The 19259-nt window shown below is 43.0% G+C and overlaps 1 pseudogene; it reads right to left on the reverse strand.

Annotated features, from left to right (window-relative positions):
• Positions 1–4656: 4656 nt before the first annotated feature.
• Positions 4657–5586, reverse strand: LOC107149070 (annotated as a pseudogene).
• Positions 5587–19259: the final 13673 nt, after the last annotated feature.

Consider the following 19259-nt stretch of genomic DNA (forward strand, 5'->3'; position numbering starts at 1 on the left):
GCTACTGTTGGCTTCTGTCCTCTGTTGACCACGCTGGTGTGGATGTTCATGGGTCTCGTAAGCTGGCCTGGCATCACCGGTCCTCACCCTGTTGATCTTGTTGGACTCTTGGCAGGGGCAGTTGTATCATCTCAACCACTGGCTGTTGCCGCCTTCTCTTCTTACTCTTCTGTCTCTTGGTGTATTGGCTGTGGTCTCCATCATAGGCCCCACGCAGGAGGTGACCAAGGCAAAGAATGTCAGATCAGGCTGGGCAGGCAGCAACCAAAGATGGCAGATTTAAAAGGGCCGCTGAACAGGCTTTATTGAGATATCACTCCCAGGCGGAACTCGATCAGACCCACAGAGGGGACAGGGGAAGGGTCTAAGGAGAAACCGCGTGGAAGCTCAACTGGACTGGACTTTTATGGGGTTTACAGCAGGAAGGGAAGGGCTTGGGACAGGAAAAGGTGTCTCTAGGGTCCCTTGCCCCCTTGGAGTTGGTCAGGGGAGTTGGCTGAACTCCAGGATTGGCCAGGGGGTCTTGTTGATTGACAGGCCTTAGTCAGGAGATCTGGCTGATTGACAGGCATTTCCGTTGGCATCTGATTGATGTTCAAAGCAGCGCGGGCTGCTTTGTTCTAAGTTGCCACTAAGTCGCCACCAAGTCGCTGCCACCGACCTAACATTGAACTGTCGTGCTCCCTGTCCTGAAGGAAGGCATCATCACCGGCTGAGGAAGCACCTTTCTACTCTTAATGCCCTAATAACGTCTTATCATAAATAGACGTTTAATCTTTTTAATATTTGTTTTAGTCGTAGATGGACACAATACCTTACTTTATTTATTTGTTTTTATGTGGTGCTCAGGATCAAACCCAGTGCCTCACATGTGCTAGGCAAGTGCTCTGCCACTGAGCTACAGCCCCAGCCCTGGATGTTTAATTTTATCAAAAGTTTTTTTCTGAAGTTTTTGAAATGATCCTGAGGATTTTCTTCTTTAGACTACTGCAAATTTATTGATAAATTTATAGATATTCCCTTAATGGGGGGAAAGCAAAGAAGTACTGTAAACTAGGAAGGAGATTCCAGTTAACATGTAAACTGATATTCTATAGCCACTGCAGCAGAACACCCTATACAATCCCAGTGACTGGGAGGCTGAGGCAGGAGGATCGCAAATTCCAGCCTCAACAACTTATCAAGACCTTGTTTCCAATTTTTAAAAAGGGGAGGGAGGCTCGAGGCGTCTCAATATTTATAGCCTCACCATAGCCCAATTATATAATCTGCCCAGATACCTGTCAATAGATGAATGGATCGAGAAAATGTGGTAAATATACACAATGGAGTTTTACCCAGCCATAGAGGAAGAATGAGATCATGGCATTTTTCCAGTAAATCGATGGAAATGGAAAGCATCATGCTGAGTGCCATAAGCTAGACTCAGAAAGTCAAGGTCCAATGTTTTCTCCCATATGTGGAAGGTGGAGCAAAGTAAAGGAAAGAGGTTGGTGGGAAGGGGATCAGGTGTGATAAACATATGGAGAAGGTAAGCGTGGAAGGAGATTGAGAGGGAGGGAGGGGGACGGGGAAGGGGAGGAGACGGGGAAGGGGAGGAAACAGGGAATGAACTTGACACTTTCAAGTTATNATGAGATGAGGAGGGAGGGGACGGGGACGGGGAAGGGAGAAACGGGGAAGGGGAGGAAACAGGGAATGAACTTGACACTTTCAAGTTATATCCATATGTAAATAGAAGGGGGGGGATTTCACCAGAGATATGCTGCAGTCTGGCTGGGCACAAAATAACTGAGCTGCCACGAGGCACACCTAGGTTCAAAACAGGAACCCCTTTATTATCCAAACGCCACCCACCCACCCACGCGGCCCTTCCAGGAACCACCAGCAGAAATCCCTCCTCCGGCACTTCCCCAACCAATGCAAACTTTCCAGGAATCCCCGCGAGAACTCCAAAGTAGCGGGCCAAGGCGGACAGCAGGGGTCTAATATACAACTGAACACACAGCTTAGCATAACCAGCATCATCTCAATGGCTCCTTGCATCACCTCTCAACCACTCCTTCTGGCACAAATGCCATGCATCATTCCGACTCAGCTGTGGCTCTCAGCAGAGGTAGGGGTGTGTGTGTGTGTGTGTGTGTGTGTGTGTGTGTGTGTGAAGCTCCAATCAAGGCTGGATAAATGAATGACGGGAGTGGGGGAGGGTGATGAACAGGGGATGAAGCGGAGGGGGTCAGATTCCATGCAGTCAGGATGGACCAGCTACTGAGTATAATTCTCTAATAAAAATAAAACCAGCAAAAGAAGCTGACCACAGGACTGGGGCTATAGCTCAGTTGGTAGGGTGCTTGCCTCGCATGCACAAAAGCCTGGGCTCAACCCTCAGTGCCACAAAAAAATAAAAAGAAAAAAAAGATGGAGGCACTGGCTGTGTAGCTCAGTGGGTGAAGCACCCCTGGATTCCATCCCCAGTTCCAAAAATACAGGCATTATTCTGTGATCCATAGCTATAGAGTCAGAAAGTTCTGGACTAGTCCAAGAGGCTTACTTCATTTTGGATCTGTGCTTGATTTAAGATCTGATGCTGGGGTTGGGGCTGTGCTCAGTGGCAGAGCACTTGCCCAGGGTGCCTGAGGTCCAGATTTCCACCCCCAGCTCCACACACACACAAAGGAGCTGATTCTTGACAATTCTTGATTATAAAATATCAGCTGGAAGTAGTTCTTATTTAAAAAAAAAAAAAAAAACTCTACTATAACAACATAGCATAATAGCTAACACCTTAAAGTTAAGATTATTTGTTCCAGATATTGAACAATAGGGAAGTGATTGGGTTTGTTTGTTTGTTTGTTTGTTTTGCTTTGCTTTTCCTTGTACTGGGGGGCACAAGGGGGTGCCTTACCACTGAAGTTTTTCTTTTTTAATTAAAAAACCTTAATTATGGGCTGGGATGTAGCTCAGTGATGGAGTGCTTGCCTAGCATTCATAAGTTCCTGGGTTCAATTCCCAGCACCACAAAACAAACAAACAAAAACTTACTTACAAAAGCAATGCATGCATACAAATTAGAATATTTTCAAGGTATAAAATAAAAACAAAATGTCCCTAACCTCCTTTTTTCTTCCCAAGTCCTATTACAGAGGGGGTAGTTCATAGCATAGCACTTGGGAAATTTTTGACAATAGTAGCCATCAATTTTGTGAAAGCTAAATAGATATTATAGCGATGAGCATACATTTGAAAAAAGTAAAGGAGGCTCCAAATCATAATCCTTTACAGTTGTTCCGGGTATTGTCATCTCCACTGAATTCCTATTTTTTTTTTTTTATGTCATAGCAGTAGCCAGAAGCAGACGAAAGTTTGAGATTTCTCTCTCTCTCTTTTTTTAATATTTATCTTTTAGTTATAGGTGGACACAATGTCTTTATTTTATATTATGTGGTGCTGAGGATCGAATCCAGTACCTCACGCATGCTAGGCGAGCGCTGTACCTCTGAGCCACAATCCCAGCCCCTCTTTCTCTTGAAAAAGTCTTAACTGCTGGGTCAGCCCCCAAGGACACCATGGGAGAAAGCCATCTTGGTGTGCTAGAAGTGTTTGTGTTAGGGTGACTAGCCATGTCTCTCCCTGCAGGGACAGGGAAGCACAAGGAGTGAGCAGTGGCAAAAATTCTGGGAAATTGGGCAGTACTCTGTCTTCCTGTGGGAGTCCTCCCCCATGTTAGTTCTTTGTTTTAGTTGAAATATCAAGATGTTTCTAAATTTCACCAAATAGATATTTCCCAAATTTCAGATAGACCCAAATTCTTGTGTAATAACAAAGAACACTCTACAAGCAAATGGTAAATAATTGTAGGATTGATGTGACTTTCGGTTCACCCATGCTGTTATAAACACCACAATAAGATAGAAGCCAAGGAGTGTCAGTGGATGTTCTGAATAGTATCAACCCATTATAAACACTCAAATATGTGTTAAACAATACAGCAGCAATAAACAACAAGCCAGGAACCTTCTCCTCATAGCCCTTCATTAACAATGAAAGGTCAGCAGCTCTAAGCAAGGGACAGGCTAAAGGTTTGGAAAGCATGCTGCAGTTTGCTATTAGTCTCCATGATCCTGCTTCCTTCCTGTCATGTTCCAAAAGAGGACCGAAAAAGTTACTTGGAAGAAAAACCAAGAAGAGCAATTTTAAGACTTGAAATTGTATGGAAGATCTACAAGTTTAGTTTTATTTTATTAACTTTTATTATTTTTCATTCTATCTTTGCATCCTCAGTGTTAGCAGAGTTCCTGTGTTTAACATTTGGTCAGATCAAGTAAGTGGAAGAAATAGTCATTTCTTCTTGGAGCTAGACTTCCCTGAGAGAGTCTTCTCCTGGTTCAACATATGGATCTCAATAAAACCTTGCCTGGGGCAGGGGGAGGGGCTGGAGCAAATTATGTTACATGCATGTTTGATTAAGGCATAATGAACTCCATTATGTATAATTATAATGCACCAATAAAGAATGTTTTTAAACCTTGCCTAGATTCTGACCTAGAACCCTGACAGGCGTAGTATGATTTCACTTGGCCAAAATGGTCCTCAGGGGAGTAAGTTCCACTTAAGTGAAGAGAGATTCTCCACCAGGCCATCTTAGAAGATTCAGCTTCAGTATGGCATTGAAGGGACAGTCTCCCAAATGAGCCTGGGCAGCAGGACGCAGGACCTCGGATTTCTGTGAAAGCTGGGTTTGGCCACCATCTCTTCATCACTCAGTATGAAATCAAAGATCTGGAAGTTCTTGACAGTACTTGCTGGTGTCAGAGACTCAGGAATCACCACCACATTCCTCTGGATCTGGAACCAGATCAGAACCTGGGCCGGGGATGTTTTGTGCTTTGCAGCAATCTCCTTAATCATGGGGTCCTCCCTTGTGAAGAGTCCTCTGGCTTGGCCCGATGTCTATCTGGAGAGCATGAAGGGCTGTAGGTTGTTGACACTGGTACCCTTGAAGAGCAGTCCCGGATCCACTCCTCCTGGGTGAGACATGGGCAACACTCCACCTGATTAATCACTGGCTTTTATTTGAGTCCAGACTTGTTCAAGATCCTCTCAATCTGGAATGGTTGAAGCTGGAGACACCAAGGACTTTCCCCACCCTCGTCCACCAGCTCCTTCCTCCAGGGCCTCACCGGATCCAGGGGTGTTGATTTACTGGTGATGCTCTTGCCTTCAGAGTCTTGGAGAAATAACTCCTTCCCAGGCTGAAATCCTTGTGACTCATGAATAAGATAGATGTCCATACAGTCCAGTTTCAGATCCTCGAGGGTCTTCCAAAGGCTTCCTCACGAAGCCTTCTTTTGAAGAAGGTGCACCCCAGTTGCTAACCAAGAAGAGGTCCTCTTGCTTCCAGCCTCCTCTTGCATGGCTTCTTTCTCCCTGTTCTCATTTTGACAGATGTAGCCACTCTGTGCAGTGATATCCTGCATCAATGGCCACCTTCATGACCTCTTTGACTTTGCCTAGGATAGACTTTAAGGAGCCCAGACCCAAAATGGACATCTTGGCTTTGGTGCTAAGATCCACAAAGGTGTCCATCGTCGGTGCATCAATGAGAACAGATAGATGTCAACTGTCCTGGTTTTATTCCTAACCAGGGGGTCTTGACCAAGTTAGACAGTAACCTCTGATTCTCAGTTTCTTCAGATTCAATTTCCTGAGTAGACCACTGAGTGGTCTTGAGACTCAAAAGAGATAATGTTTGAATATGAAAATGCTTTGTAATATCTGAAGTGCTGTGCAATTGAGGAGCAATATTCCTAGGATTCCTTGTCTTTCTCCCCTCCCCCTCAGGATTCCTTTTCACTAGGAACCTGGCAGGCAGATATTTTAGCCTTGATACAGATACACAAATGCTAAAAAAATAGTGTGAAACAAGTGGCCTAGTCACAGCTTAGGAAGGAAAGGGGAAGGATAGGGAAAGAGAGAAAGAGCCTTCCCTGCTCAGATGGGTTTACCCCTGAGTAGCCTGCCTAGCAGACCTGAGCATCCATCTCTGCAAATAGTTCAGGAGTCTCACTTGTGTACTACAGGATTTACAGTGATGTCTAGACCTCTGTGATGGGTGTTAATAGATTAAAACATTTCTCATGAATTTCGCTCAGCTTTTGTTGAGCACAGTGAGAACTTCAAGTCCAGGCTTCTGAGTGGGTGGTTTTGGAACCTTTGGTCTTGGGACCTTCCAACCTTAGCCATAAGCTGTGGCGGAGAAGGAGCATTCAAACATCAGGGAGAAGCCTGCAGGCTCTGCCCCTTACTAGGCAGGGTGACAGCAAATTATATGAGCCTTTGAGCCTTAGCTTCCTAGTCAAAGGGATGTAATAATCATACATTCCTCATTAGTTATTGTGAAAAGTTAAATAAGGTAAATTATAACAAGATAAATTAAATAAGTGCCTAAAATAGTGATTGGCAATAGAAAGAACTAAATGTTAACTATTAATATTATTACTAAATTAGTAATATACTAAAGCAATATAGTATTGCTATAGTGTACATATTAATTAGTACAGTATTTAAATGCAAAAAATGAAAATAAATATAAGATCAGTGAGTATAAAATATAGGCATGTGAATTTATAATATTGGCAAAATTCTTTTCTAAGACACTATACATCGTAGTGAGAAGGAAAAGAAACAAATAATGAGACTGCATAAATAAGCATATGACAAATGATATTTGAAAAGTTAAAGACAAATGACAAACTATGGAAAGTATTTGCGATCATATGATGGCGAAAGATCTCAACTATTTGATTTAAAAAAAAAAAAAAATCCTCCAGGACTGGGTATGTAGCTCAGTGTCAGCATGCTCACCTGGCATGCTCAAGACCTTGAGTTCCATCTCCAACATTGCAAAAAATAAATATAAATTTAAAAGGAGAGGAAATGATCATACTTGTGTTTAGAAAAGATCCTGACAGGAAGATCTTGGAAGGAGGCAAGAACAAAAAGGGGACTCTACCAGGTCCAAGAAAGGGACAGTAGGTGGACCTGGGAGAGAGGCAGATAGTATTTCCCCCAGCTGAGCCCTATACCTCTACGTCCTGCATGTTCTTCTGCACCGTTGACATGTCTGTTTCTCTGCCCTTGAACCAGGCTGAGCCCTGGAGTTGCTTTAATGGAAAATGACAGGAGGAACATTGTGCCAGTTACAGGCAAAAACTTCAACCCATCCGGGAACTTCCACGTCCTGCCTTTTGGAATTCTTGCTCTTGGAACTCAGCTGCCATACTATGAGAGGCACAAACTCCATGGAGGGAGTACATAGGGACCCTGAGTGACAGCCACAGTTGAGCTGCTGGCCCACAGTCACCATCAAATGCCACCATGCGAGTGTGCCATCTCAGACATCAGCCCCGTAGGCCTGGGCTGCCGTCTGACGGGGACTGTGAGCGCTGCTGAGTCAGAGCCACCCTGCAGGGCCCAGTCAACCCTCAGCCCTGGGAGAGGAGAGTTGTTTTCATTTCCAAGGGCTGTCATTCCCACCCACCCAAACTGGGCTGCTTACACAGAGAAACTTACTGTCTCGCAGTCCTGGAGGCCAAGGTGTGGGCAGGGCTCGTTCCTTCTGAGGGCTGGAGAAAGCATTGATGTGTAGGGGCTATCTTCTCCATGTGTCTGTTCACATCATCTCTCCTCTAGACATCTGTGTTAGTAGTCAGCTTTTTGTCATTGGGACAAAAATCCCCAAGAAAAACAACTTCAAGGAGGAAAGGTTTGGGGGCCCACAGTTTCAGAAGTTCCAGCCAATGTCAGCTGACTGACTGTCTCTGAGCGTGTGATGAGGCAGTATATCAGGGAAGAAGGGCATGTGGAGCACAGCTGGTCACTCACTGTAGCTAGGAAGCAGAGAGAGGAGTCAGGACAAGATATAGTCCCCAAAGACCCATCCCCTTCAACTAGGTCCCATAATCCACAGTTCCCACCCCTTCCCAACTGTCCATCTAACTATGAATTCATCAATGGATCCATCCATTGGTGAGATCAGAGACCCCTAACATGTCATCCCAACCACAGCAACATCTATCTCTGTGTCCAGATTCCCCTTTTTAATAGGACAGCAGTCTTATAGGGCTAGGTCATCCTAATGACCTGAGTTTAACCTGGTTACCTCTGAAAAATCTTATTTTCAAAGGTCACATTCTAGGACATAGGAATAGGACTTCAACATATGAATTGAGGGGATACAATTCAACCCACACCAATAATAACCTGATCTTCTAAGTTGCAAAGTATCTATCGATATGACATGTTATGAAATTTATGTATGATACATCCATATAATAAAGTAGATCTGTATGTTAATTTGGAAAATGTTTAAAGATATATTATTAAATGGATAGCATAAAATGCAAAACAGTACGGCTGGCACAATCCCTTCTGTATGTAAAACAATTTTTAAGCATCCTAGAAATTCATTTATGATAATATATGCCTTCTATGTGGGTGTATGCACACGTGTTTCTAGAGGGAATCACAAGGAAACCCATTCGTGTTTATATTTTAGGAGAAGGAATAGTGGGAGAGGCTCTCACTGACAAATGTCTGCTTCACTTTGCTGTTGGTGGTGGCGGTTTTGCCATATTGCCCAGGCTGGCCTCAGACTTCTTGTGATCCTCCCACCCCAGCCTCGTGAATAGCTGGGACTGCAGTTAGGCTCCACTGCACCCAACTTACTTTGTTTTTTGGAACTGGGGGTTGAACCCAGAGCTTTGCATGTGCTAAGTAAGTCCTCTCCAAATCCCCGGCCCTTTTAATTTTGTTTTGAGGCAGAGTCTCACTACATTGCCAGGCTGGTCTGAGCTTGCCATCTTCCCGCCTCGGCCTCCCTGGCAGTGGGGGTTACAGGTGCACACCACCACGCCTGGCTGTACTTTGCTCTTGTGCTTCAGCAAATGCTCTAGGTTAGTTCCCCAACGTGATTCGGGACTCTCATCTTGTCTTCCTCTTGGGTTCCAGTGGGAAAGCAGAAATACTCATCAACTTAGATTCCCAGCTAGATTGGATTTGTCATTATACCTCCTGGGGGAAAAAACAGTCCCAGTGTGGGGAAGTTGCTGCAAAGTGTCATGAGACTGAAGAAAGAGGCAGACTGATCTGAGACTACACATAGCGTAATTTATTAGGAGAAGTGCACACAGAAGAATGTCTTGGGCAGCAGCAAGACAGGGGGACCTGCCACTTGGGTCAGAGAGGAGTCGGGGTTGGGGGGAGCAACTTCCCCCATGCTGGAATGTACCTGCTTTATCTCGAGCTACTGTCAAAGACATCAGGCACATTCCTGGATCTGGCGACATCAGCACTAGCACTGAGGTCCCATCCTGAAGCTCCATTTTCAACTCTGATGGCTTTGTTATTGGTGGGGTATGCTGGGAAACCATTCAGGGGAAATAGACCAGGGCTCCTTGGGACAGTCATGGTGGCTATAACACAAGTTGGCTGTGTTCAGGTCAAGCTGAATCCCTATACTATGCAAATGTTCCATCCAAAGACAGTAAGCAAGTCTCTAGGAAAGCCATTTAGAAGGAGGTCACTGAGCACACTGAAGAACTTACCTGCCTTCTCCAGTGAGCAGCACTTGAAGGAGGCCTTGGCCTCCTTTGCTCTTGTGTGACTTTTCCACCCTGAGAGATTATAATCACATCCCAGCTTCTGGTGAGGACACAGACCTCTGGGTCCTCTGTGGCTGGGAGTCTTCCATTCCTACATCTGATGAGGTGTGTGCAGATGGCCAGTTGTCCTCAAGCAGAAGATATTAGCGAGAAGGTGCTGTGGGTGAAGTTCCCACAGTTGATTTGGAAGTGCCAGTGACCAGGGTGCCCGAGGAAGGGGACAGACTCATCACTGAGCATCCTGGAGATGAAGCAAACACTTCTGCAGCTGAATCCCCAGCCTCTCTCCACTCTCCAAGAAGATGTTGAGGCTCAGAGCAACCCTACAGCTATAGATAGAGTTGCTTGTCTCTAGAAAATTGGTGAGTATTGCAGGATAGGGTTCTCAGGGGAAAATAAGGAAAGAGGGGCGTTACATGCTTTCTAGCAAGGAGAGGGTGAATTTATCTTTCCAGTCTTGGGTGAGAGGGACATTCCTGGAGAATGTGACATGAAGAACAACCCAACAACTGTCTCACTGAATCAAGAATGGAGAGAGAGCTGGTAAGTGATGCACGCCTGAAATCCTGGTGGCTTGGGAGGCTGAGGCAGGAGGATCACGAGTTCAAAGCCAGCCTCAGCAACTTAAAAAGGCCCTAATCAACTTAGTGAGACCCTGTCTCTAAATAAGTTATAAAAAGGGCTGGGATGTGGCTCAGTGGCAGGAAGCAAGGGATTCTTGCCTGTACATGTAGCCTTGGTCCTTAGCTCTCTACGCTCTACCCCTTATCTGTCTTGGAACAAGGACAGCCAACGTGAGGCCCAGTGCTCTGACGATACAGCAAGAGGGCAAGAAGTTTGGAATGGTGATCTCCTGGGCTACCCACACCAGTCCTATGTTGCTCATCTCCAGAGTCTTTCCTGGGACAAATAGATGTCACCTGTTGAAATATGCTGCTCTGGTCTTCTGTGGCTTCACCAAACACATTCTAACTCCACAGGATGCTTCCATTTGCCTCTGCATGTCCATGATCCCCCCACTCCCATCGACTGCTCAGAACCCCAAAAGGAAGCCTGGTCTGGACTGCATTGCCAGGCCCACTTGTCCCATGGCTTCTGGTTGGGCTGAGGCAATGGGAATATGTGCACACTGTCACCCAGCATTGTATTACCAAACTGCACCAAGACGCATCAGCGAGGACGACGGACCGCGGGATGCCCACATGGCAATGCCCACATGGCAAAGTACTGGAAAAACCGCGCGTCCATCAGCAGGGGAGGAGTTCAGCGAAGTCTGGCGCTGCCGGCCTAGAACACTCTGCAGGACACAAAAGGGTCAGTTCTAGGAGTGCTGATGTGGGAGGGCTCCACAGGAGGGTTTGGATTTTAACTGCAGTGTACATAAGGAAATAGGAGCGCGACATGGCTTTCCCTGTTTTCAGGAAAGGCTGCCTTTCCTTACCGTTTCTGAAATACTTGAGTTTCCTTACCATACCTGTTATTTGACTTTAGTTTTTATTCTTATTTTCGAGGCAGGCTGGTGTCAAACTCCTGGGCTCAGGAGATCACCTGCCTCCGTCAACTGGGACTGAAAGCACCTGCCCCTGCCCCAGGCTGTCGGGGTTTTCTTGGTTTTATTTTTTTATTATTATTTTTAACTGTATCAGGGCTATCATTTAAGACCTGCCTTACCCTGAGCTCCCCAGAAAGCAGAGCCTGAAGTGAAGACTTTAGTAAGGAGTGAAATCCAGGAAAGTGGGTGTGGCTGCAGGGAAGGGGGACACCCAGATAGACAACTGCCACCATGAGGGTCCCAAGTGGTCAGCCCCCACACGGGCTACACATCAGGACAGTCTTTCTGAGTCTGCACTGTTCTCGGCTCTGCCCCTGGGGCCACGTGGCCAGCTTCGCCGTGGCCTTCACCTGTGTCTGCGGCTCTCCATTCCACGTTAGGGGCCTGTCCTTTCCAGTGTGGCCTCATCTTAACTGACTCGTTACATTTGCAATTACCTTGTTTACAAATAAAGTCCCCTACTGAGGCTCTAGGAAGGACATGGATTTGGGGGAACATCATTCAACCCAGCATAATATGTTCCCTTGCCTGTTGCTTCTATATTTTTTACTAATTAATTTATTTTTTTGGTATGAGGGATGGAACTCAGGGGTTCTTAACTCCGAGCCACATCCCCAGCCCTTTTCTCTTTTTTATGTTTTATTTAGAGACAGAATCTTGCTAATGGTTGCTAAGTTGGTGAAACTGGCTTTGAATCTGTCGTCCTCCTGCCTCAGCCTCCGGAGCCACTCAGATTACAGGCCTTTGCCACCATATCTGGCTGCTTTTATACTTTTAAAACCTGATCAATGTTAGCTTAAAATTGAAGTTAAAAGAATGTTAATGGGGGTCTGGGGTTGTGGCTTAGTGGTAGCACACTCGTCTAGCACGTGCGAGGCCTGAGTTTGATTCTCAGCATCACATAAAAATAAGTAAACAGATTCAACAACCTGTACACTCAGAAAAAGGAGTATTTATACCCCATTTGATTCAAATGTATGACATGTCAAGATCATTGTACTGTCATGTGTAACTAATTAAAACAAATAATAAAAAAATAAGTAAACAAAATAAAGGTATTATGTCCAACTACAACTAAAAAGTAAATATTAAAAAGAATCTTAATGGAAATACAAATCTCCCAAAAGGAATTCTTGTGGGATGCAAAGGCTGGTTTGGTCCCTTGCCTGTTGCTCCACTGATTATGTGGACTGCCTTGACCGATCTGAGTGGACAGAAAAGCTCCTTCTACCATTCCATGAGTGACCCCCATCATGAAGATCTGTGAATGGTCTGGTCTCTTACTACAACATCTGCCAGATTTTTTTTTATTCATTCTTTTCAGATATATACAACAGTAGAGTGTATTTTGGTATAGCTTACGAACATGGAGTATAACTTCCCATTCTTGTGGTTGTGCATGAGGTGGGTGCAGTACACTAGTCGTGTATTTATGTATGAACATAAGAAAGTTATGTCCAGTTCAATCTACTGTGTTTTCCATTCCCACCCCTCTTCCTTCCTCCCACTACCCCCTGTCCAATCCAGTGAACCTCCACTCCACCCCCCACCCCCTGCCTATTGTGAGTCAGCACCCGCATATCAGACAGAACATTCCATCTTTGGTTTGTGGGGACTGGTTTTTTTCACTTAGCATGATATCTTCAGATCCATCCATTTGCTGGAAAATGCCATAATCTCATTCTTTTTTATGACTGAGTAATATTCCATTGTGTATATGTACCACATTTTCTTTATCCATTCATCTATTGAAGGGGACCTAGGTTGCTTCCATGGATTAGATATTGTGAATTGAGCTGCTATAAACATTTAACATTGGCCAAATTTTTATTTCCAACTAGTGTTTCAGAAAAAAAATAATTTGCTTAATGGAGTTGGCAAAAAAGATTGGAAAATATCCTAGAACCAGTGACTGATAGTCCTCAGCAAGTGAGTGCTGAAGCAGCACATCAGTATCCTCTGGGGACTTATCAGAAATGCAGATTCTCAGCCCCTACTCAAATGTATTGAGTGGGAAGGGTAGAAATCTGTGGGGGACAGGCCCTCTTGATAGTGGTGATGCAGCCTGGATCAACTGTATACTACCCTGTATGGGGACAAGGATTAAGGCAGAGGAGAATTCTTTATTCTACTACATGTTGACTTCTCCTATGCAATATAAAAAGCATTTGCAATGTGGTGTGGGTTTCTGCTGCAACAGGAAGTTCTCAGCATAAATTTTTCTAATTTTTTGGTTTCAGGACACTTCCTTAAGAATGACAATGAGGTCCCAAGAACATTTGCTTATATGGATGATGTTTATGGATATTTACCATATTAGAAACTAAAATTGAGAAAATTTAAAAACATTTATTTACTAATCTGAAAAGAGCAATAGTAAATCATATATTAATTTAAAAGAGTTTTATAAGAAATATGTTTTATAAAGCAAAACAATATTGAGAAACATGGTATTGTTTTACAGTTTTGTAAATCTCTCTGCCATCTTAACAGAAGACAGTGGATTTTTCTATCTGCATTCAACCTATTACAGGACGACTCTCTGGCTGAATTACGTAGAGAATCTGGACTCACACAGACATGAGTCTGGGAAAGAGAGGGCCTATCAGACCTTTCTGACAGGTTCTCAGACGTCTTCAGACCACATGCTAAGACTCCAGTGGAGAATGAAAAGCCTTACTCTGAGAACATTGTATTAATGTGAAATCTCTATTCTCTATTAATTTTCATGACACTACAATTGGGAGTGGAAAATTCTGTACTTGCCCCTTCTTCCCCATCTCTAGTACAACAAATAATTTTTATTTCTTAAATACTAAAGTGAAACAAAGGACTACAATTATAATTTAAAACATAGTTTTGAGGGCTGACGGTGTAACTCAGTGGTAGAACATAGGCCTTGCAAGCACAGGGCCCTGGGTTCAATCCCCAGCCCAGTAAATAACAACAAAAATAATGATAATAGGGCTGGGGCTGTAGCTCAGTGGTGGAGCACCCACCTCAGACATGTGAGGCACTGGGTTCAATCCTCAGCACCACATAAAAATAAATAAAGATATTGTGTCCAACTACAACTAAAAAAAATGATAATAGCAGCAATATAGGGGCTGCTATTTAGTACAGAAACTATATCTGATCATCCATTTCTGAGTATCAAAACTATGAATAAGGGCCTGGGGCTGTAGCTCAGTGGCAGAGCGCTTGCCTTGCACGTGTGAGGCACTGGGTTCGGTCTTCAGCACCACATAAAAGCAAACAAGTAAAATAAAGGCATGCTCTCTATCTACAACTACAATTAAAAAAAAAACTATCAATACACACACCCCCAAAAAACAAATAAATACATGTTTTTTACTCTGTAAAGTACTGAAACATTATGTAATTCATAATTCAGTTTATCCATTTACTTTTCAAATGTATGAATTGAATCATAGAAGTAATAAAATAGTAGAATGAAAATAATCTTTGGGCTGGGGATGTGGCTCAAGCGGTAGCACACTCGCCTGGCATGCGTGCGGCCCGGGTTTGATCCTCAGCACCACATACAAACAAAGATGTTGTATCCACCGAAAAATAAAAAATAAATATATTAAAAAAAGAAAGAAAATAATCTTAAAGACCAAATTGCAGACACCGCTGCTGTGCCCTAGGTCTGTTCTCCATTCAGCTGCCACATACACTGCTACTGCCAACGCTGCTGCCTCTGATATCACTGCTGCCACCCCGAGGACACCTGGAGGTCTTCTTTCTGGGTGCTGCTGCCCATGTAGCTACAGCCACCTCGTGCTGCTACCGCAGGCACCTCTGCCCCTGAAGCATACCGCCACTGCCCTCCGGAGATGGCCTGGGTGATGCTGCCCCCAATTGACGCTGCCCCAGTTGTAGCCACTGCAGACACTGTTGCAGTACGGCTGCTGCTGACCCGCCACCTGCTGCCAACAACCACCACCATTACCGCTGCTACACAACCTAGAGGACTGCTGTGGGGGAGACCCCAGGTTTGGAAAACCAAGATGTTCCAACTACAGAAGCCACTGATAACACAGTAGAAGAAATGTCCAAGAAGGAGTTCAGATTCTACATAGCTGAAGTGATATGCGAAGTAAAGGATATTATAAGGAGTGAAATCAAAGAAAAAATACAGGAAGTAAAAGTCCACTTCAATAAAGAGTTAGATTGTGAAAAAAAAAAAAAAAACCAAGCAGAAATCCTTGAAATGAAGGAATCAATAAGCATCACCAACAGACTAGACAACTTGGAAGACAGAACCTCAGATAATGAAGACAAAATATATAATCTTGAAAGCAGAGTTGACCTTGCAGAGAAGATGGCAAGAAACCATGAACAGAACATCCAAGAATTATGGGATAAAATGAAAATACTGAATTTAAGAGTTATCGGAATAGATGAAGGACCAGAGAGATACAAACCAAAGGAATAGACAATCTTTTCAATGATATAATAACAGAAAATTTCCCAAACCTAAAAAAATGGAATGGGAAATCAAATACAGGAGGCTTAAAGAACCCCAAATGTACTAAATTACAGCAGACCCACCCCAAGACACATTATAATGAGAATGACTAACACAGAGAATAAAGATAAAATCTTAAAGGCTGTGAGAGAAAAAAATCAAATCACGTATAGGTGGAAACCAATTCCGGTCTCAATGTATTTCTCAACCCAGACCCTCAAAGCAAGGAGGTCGTGGAATAATATATTTCAAGCTCTGAAAGAAAATAGATACCAACCAAGAATTTTATATCCAACAAAATTGCTTCGGATTTGAAAATAAAATTAAAACCTTCCATAATAAACAAAAATTTTAAAAATTCACAACTAAAAAGCCTACACTACAGAACATTCTCAAAATATTCCATGAGGATGAAGTGAAAACCAGAAATGGGAGTACCCACACTAAAGGAATATTTAATCAAAGGAGAAACTAAGTCAAATTAAAAATCAGAAATAAGTCCAAAAGACAGGCAATGCAAATCATATCTCAATAATAACCTTGAGGGCTGGGGATGTGGCTCAAGCGGTAGTATGCTCATCTGGCATGTGTGCGGCCCAGGTTCGATCCTCAGCATCACATACAATTAAAGATGTTGTGTCCACCGAAAACTTAAAAAATAAATATTAAAAAATAATTCTCTCTCTCTTTAAAAAAAAATGAAAAAAAAAATAACCTTGAATGTTAACGGCCGAAACTCATTAATCAAAAGACATAGACTGGCAGATTAGATTAAAAAAGCAAGACCCAGTGCATGCCTGTAATCCCAGCAGCTCAGGAGGCTGAGGCAGGAGGATTGCAAGTTCAAAGCCAGCCTCAGCAAAAGCGAGGAGCTAAGCAACTCAGTGACACTCTGTCTCTAAACACAATACAGAATAGGGCTGGGGATGTGGCTCAGTGGTCAAGTACCCCTGAGTTCAATCTTTGATACAAAAAAAAGCAAGACCCAAAAATATGCTGTCTTCAAGAGACTCACCTCATGGGCAAAGACATCCACAGGCTGAAGGTGAAAGGATGGGAAAAAACATATCTCCCATATGGATTGTGTAAACAAGCAGGGGTTTCTAGTCTCATCTCAGATAAAGTAGACTTCAAGCCAAAGTTAATCAGTAGAGACAAAGAAGGATGTTTCATATTTCTTAAGGGAAGTATATATCAGCAAGACTAACAATTATAAACATTTTTGCCCTAAACAATGGAGCGTCTACAAATATCAAACATTCTCAATTTCAAGAATCAAATAGACGGGCTGGGGATGTGGCTCAAGCGGTAGCGCGCTCGCCTGGCATGCGTGAGGCCCGGGTTCGATCCTCAGCACCACATACAAACAAAGATGTTGTGTCCGCCAAGAACTAACTAAATAAATAAATATTAAAAATTAAAAAAAAAAAAAAAAAGAATCAAATAGACCACAACACAATAAAAGTGGATGACTTTAACACACCTCTCTCACTACTGAACAAATCTTCCAAATAAAAACTTAATAAACTGTAGAACTAAATAATACAATAAATAATTTAGATTTAACTGACATATATAGAATATTTCATCCATCAACAAGCAAATATACTTTCTTCTCAGCAGCACATGGCTCCTTCTCTAAAATAGACCATATCTTATGCCATAAAGCAACTCTTTGTAAATACAAAAAAAAAAAAAAAGAACAGATATAATACCCTGCATTCTATCAAAGCACAATGGAATTAAATTACAAATCAATGATAAAATTTAAAAAGAAGCTACTCTGACAAATGGAGATTAAATAATATAGTATTGAATGGTAAATGGATAGTAGAAGAAATCAAGGATGAAATAAAAAATTCTTAGAGGTTAAATGAGAACACTTATACAACATATCAAAATCTCTGGGGCACTATGAAGGCAGTATTAAGAGGAGAGTTTATTGCACTGAATTCATTCATTAAAAGAATAAAAAAATCAGCAAAAAAATGACCTAAAAAAAGAAGCCCTAGAAAAAGAAAAAAAAATCAACACCAAAAGCAGTAGAAGACAGGAAATAATTGAAATCAATGAAATTGAAACAAGAAACAATTGAAAAAATTGACAAAACAAAAGTTGGTTCTTTAAAAAATAAATAAAACAGATAAACCTCTGGTCATGCTAATGAACAGAAAAAGACAAAAAACTCAAATTACTAAAATAGAAGATGAAGAAGGAAATATCACAACAGACATGTCTGAAATACAGAAGATAACTAGAAACTATTTTGAAAATTTATACTTGAATAAAATAGAAAATATAGAAGACATCGACAAATTTCTAGAGACCCAAACTGAATTAGGAGGTCAAACATGATTTAAATAGATAAATTGCAAGTAATGAAATTGAAAATGTCATCAAAAGCCTACCAACCAGGAAAAGCCCAGATGGATTCTCAGCCGAGTTCTACAAGATGTTCAAAGAAGAATTAACACCAGAGACCTGCGACCAACCGGCGGAGCAGGCCCAGCAGCCCGCCGGCGTGGTAGACACATCACCCCAATTGGAGGAAGGCCCAGCTTCCTCCCACAAGGTAGGCAGACCGCGCCTCCCGGAGAAGGGGCCCGGCGGCACGCCGGCCTAGTTGAAAGATTACCCCAATTGGAGGAGGGGCACAGCCGCCGCCTGTGCCTGCAAGGTAGGCAGACCTGCAACCTGGAGAACAGGCCCAGCGGCCTGCCAGCATGGTAAACAGATCATCCCTATTGGAAGAGGGGCCCAGCCGTTGCCCGCAAGGTAGGCAGACCACTCGACCTGGAGAAGGGGCCCAGTGGCCCGCCGGCGAGATAGTCAGATCACCCCAATTGGAGGAGGAGCACAGCCGCCGCCTGCCCCTGCAAGGGAGACTTTGCAACTATACAAGAGCAATATAAATATACAGGGGGAAAATTCAATAACACAACAGTTTCACCAAGCAGAAAGAAACGCAAGCAGGATGAAAAGACAAGGAAAGAAAGGACCACAAGCAATGCAGGTCAACTCAACTTTAGAAGAGGTAATAGCTGCAGCAGATGGAATGTCAGATAAAGAATTCAGGATTTACATGCTTCAGATGATCTGGAGTCTCAAGGAAGACATTAGACAGCAAAATCAGACAATGAAAGATCACTTCGACAATGAGTTACATAAACAAATCCAAGAAGCAAAATATCAGCTATACAGGGAGATAGAGGTTATAAAAAGCAAACAAACAGAAATCCTAGAAATGCAGGAAGCAATAAACCAACTTAAAAACTCAATTGAGAATACTACCAGCAGAGTAGAACACTTAGAAGATAGAACATCAGACAATGAAGACAAAGTATTTCAACTTGAAAAGAACATAGACAGCTCAGCGAGACTGTTAAGAAACCATGAGCAGAACATCCAAGAAATTTGGGATAACATAAAGAGACCAAACTTAAGAGTCATTGGGATAAGGAAGGTATAGAGGTCCAAACCAAAGGAATGAGCAATCCGTTCAAGGAAATAATACGAGAGAAAAAAAAAAACCGAAATAATACGAGACTTGAAGAAATCCTAGAAGCCTACA

Source organism: Marmota marmota, unplaced genomic scaffold, assembly GCF_001458135.2.
Source record: "Marmota marmota marmota unplaced genomic scaffold, marMar, whole genome shotgun sequence".
NCBI lineage: Eukaryota > Metazoa > Chordata > Mammalia > Rodentia > Sciuridae > Marmota > Marmota marmota.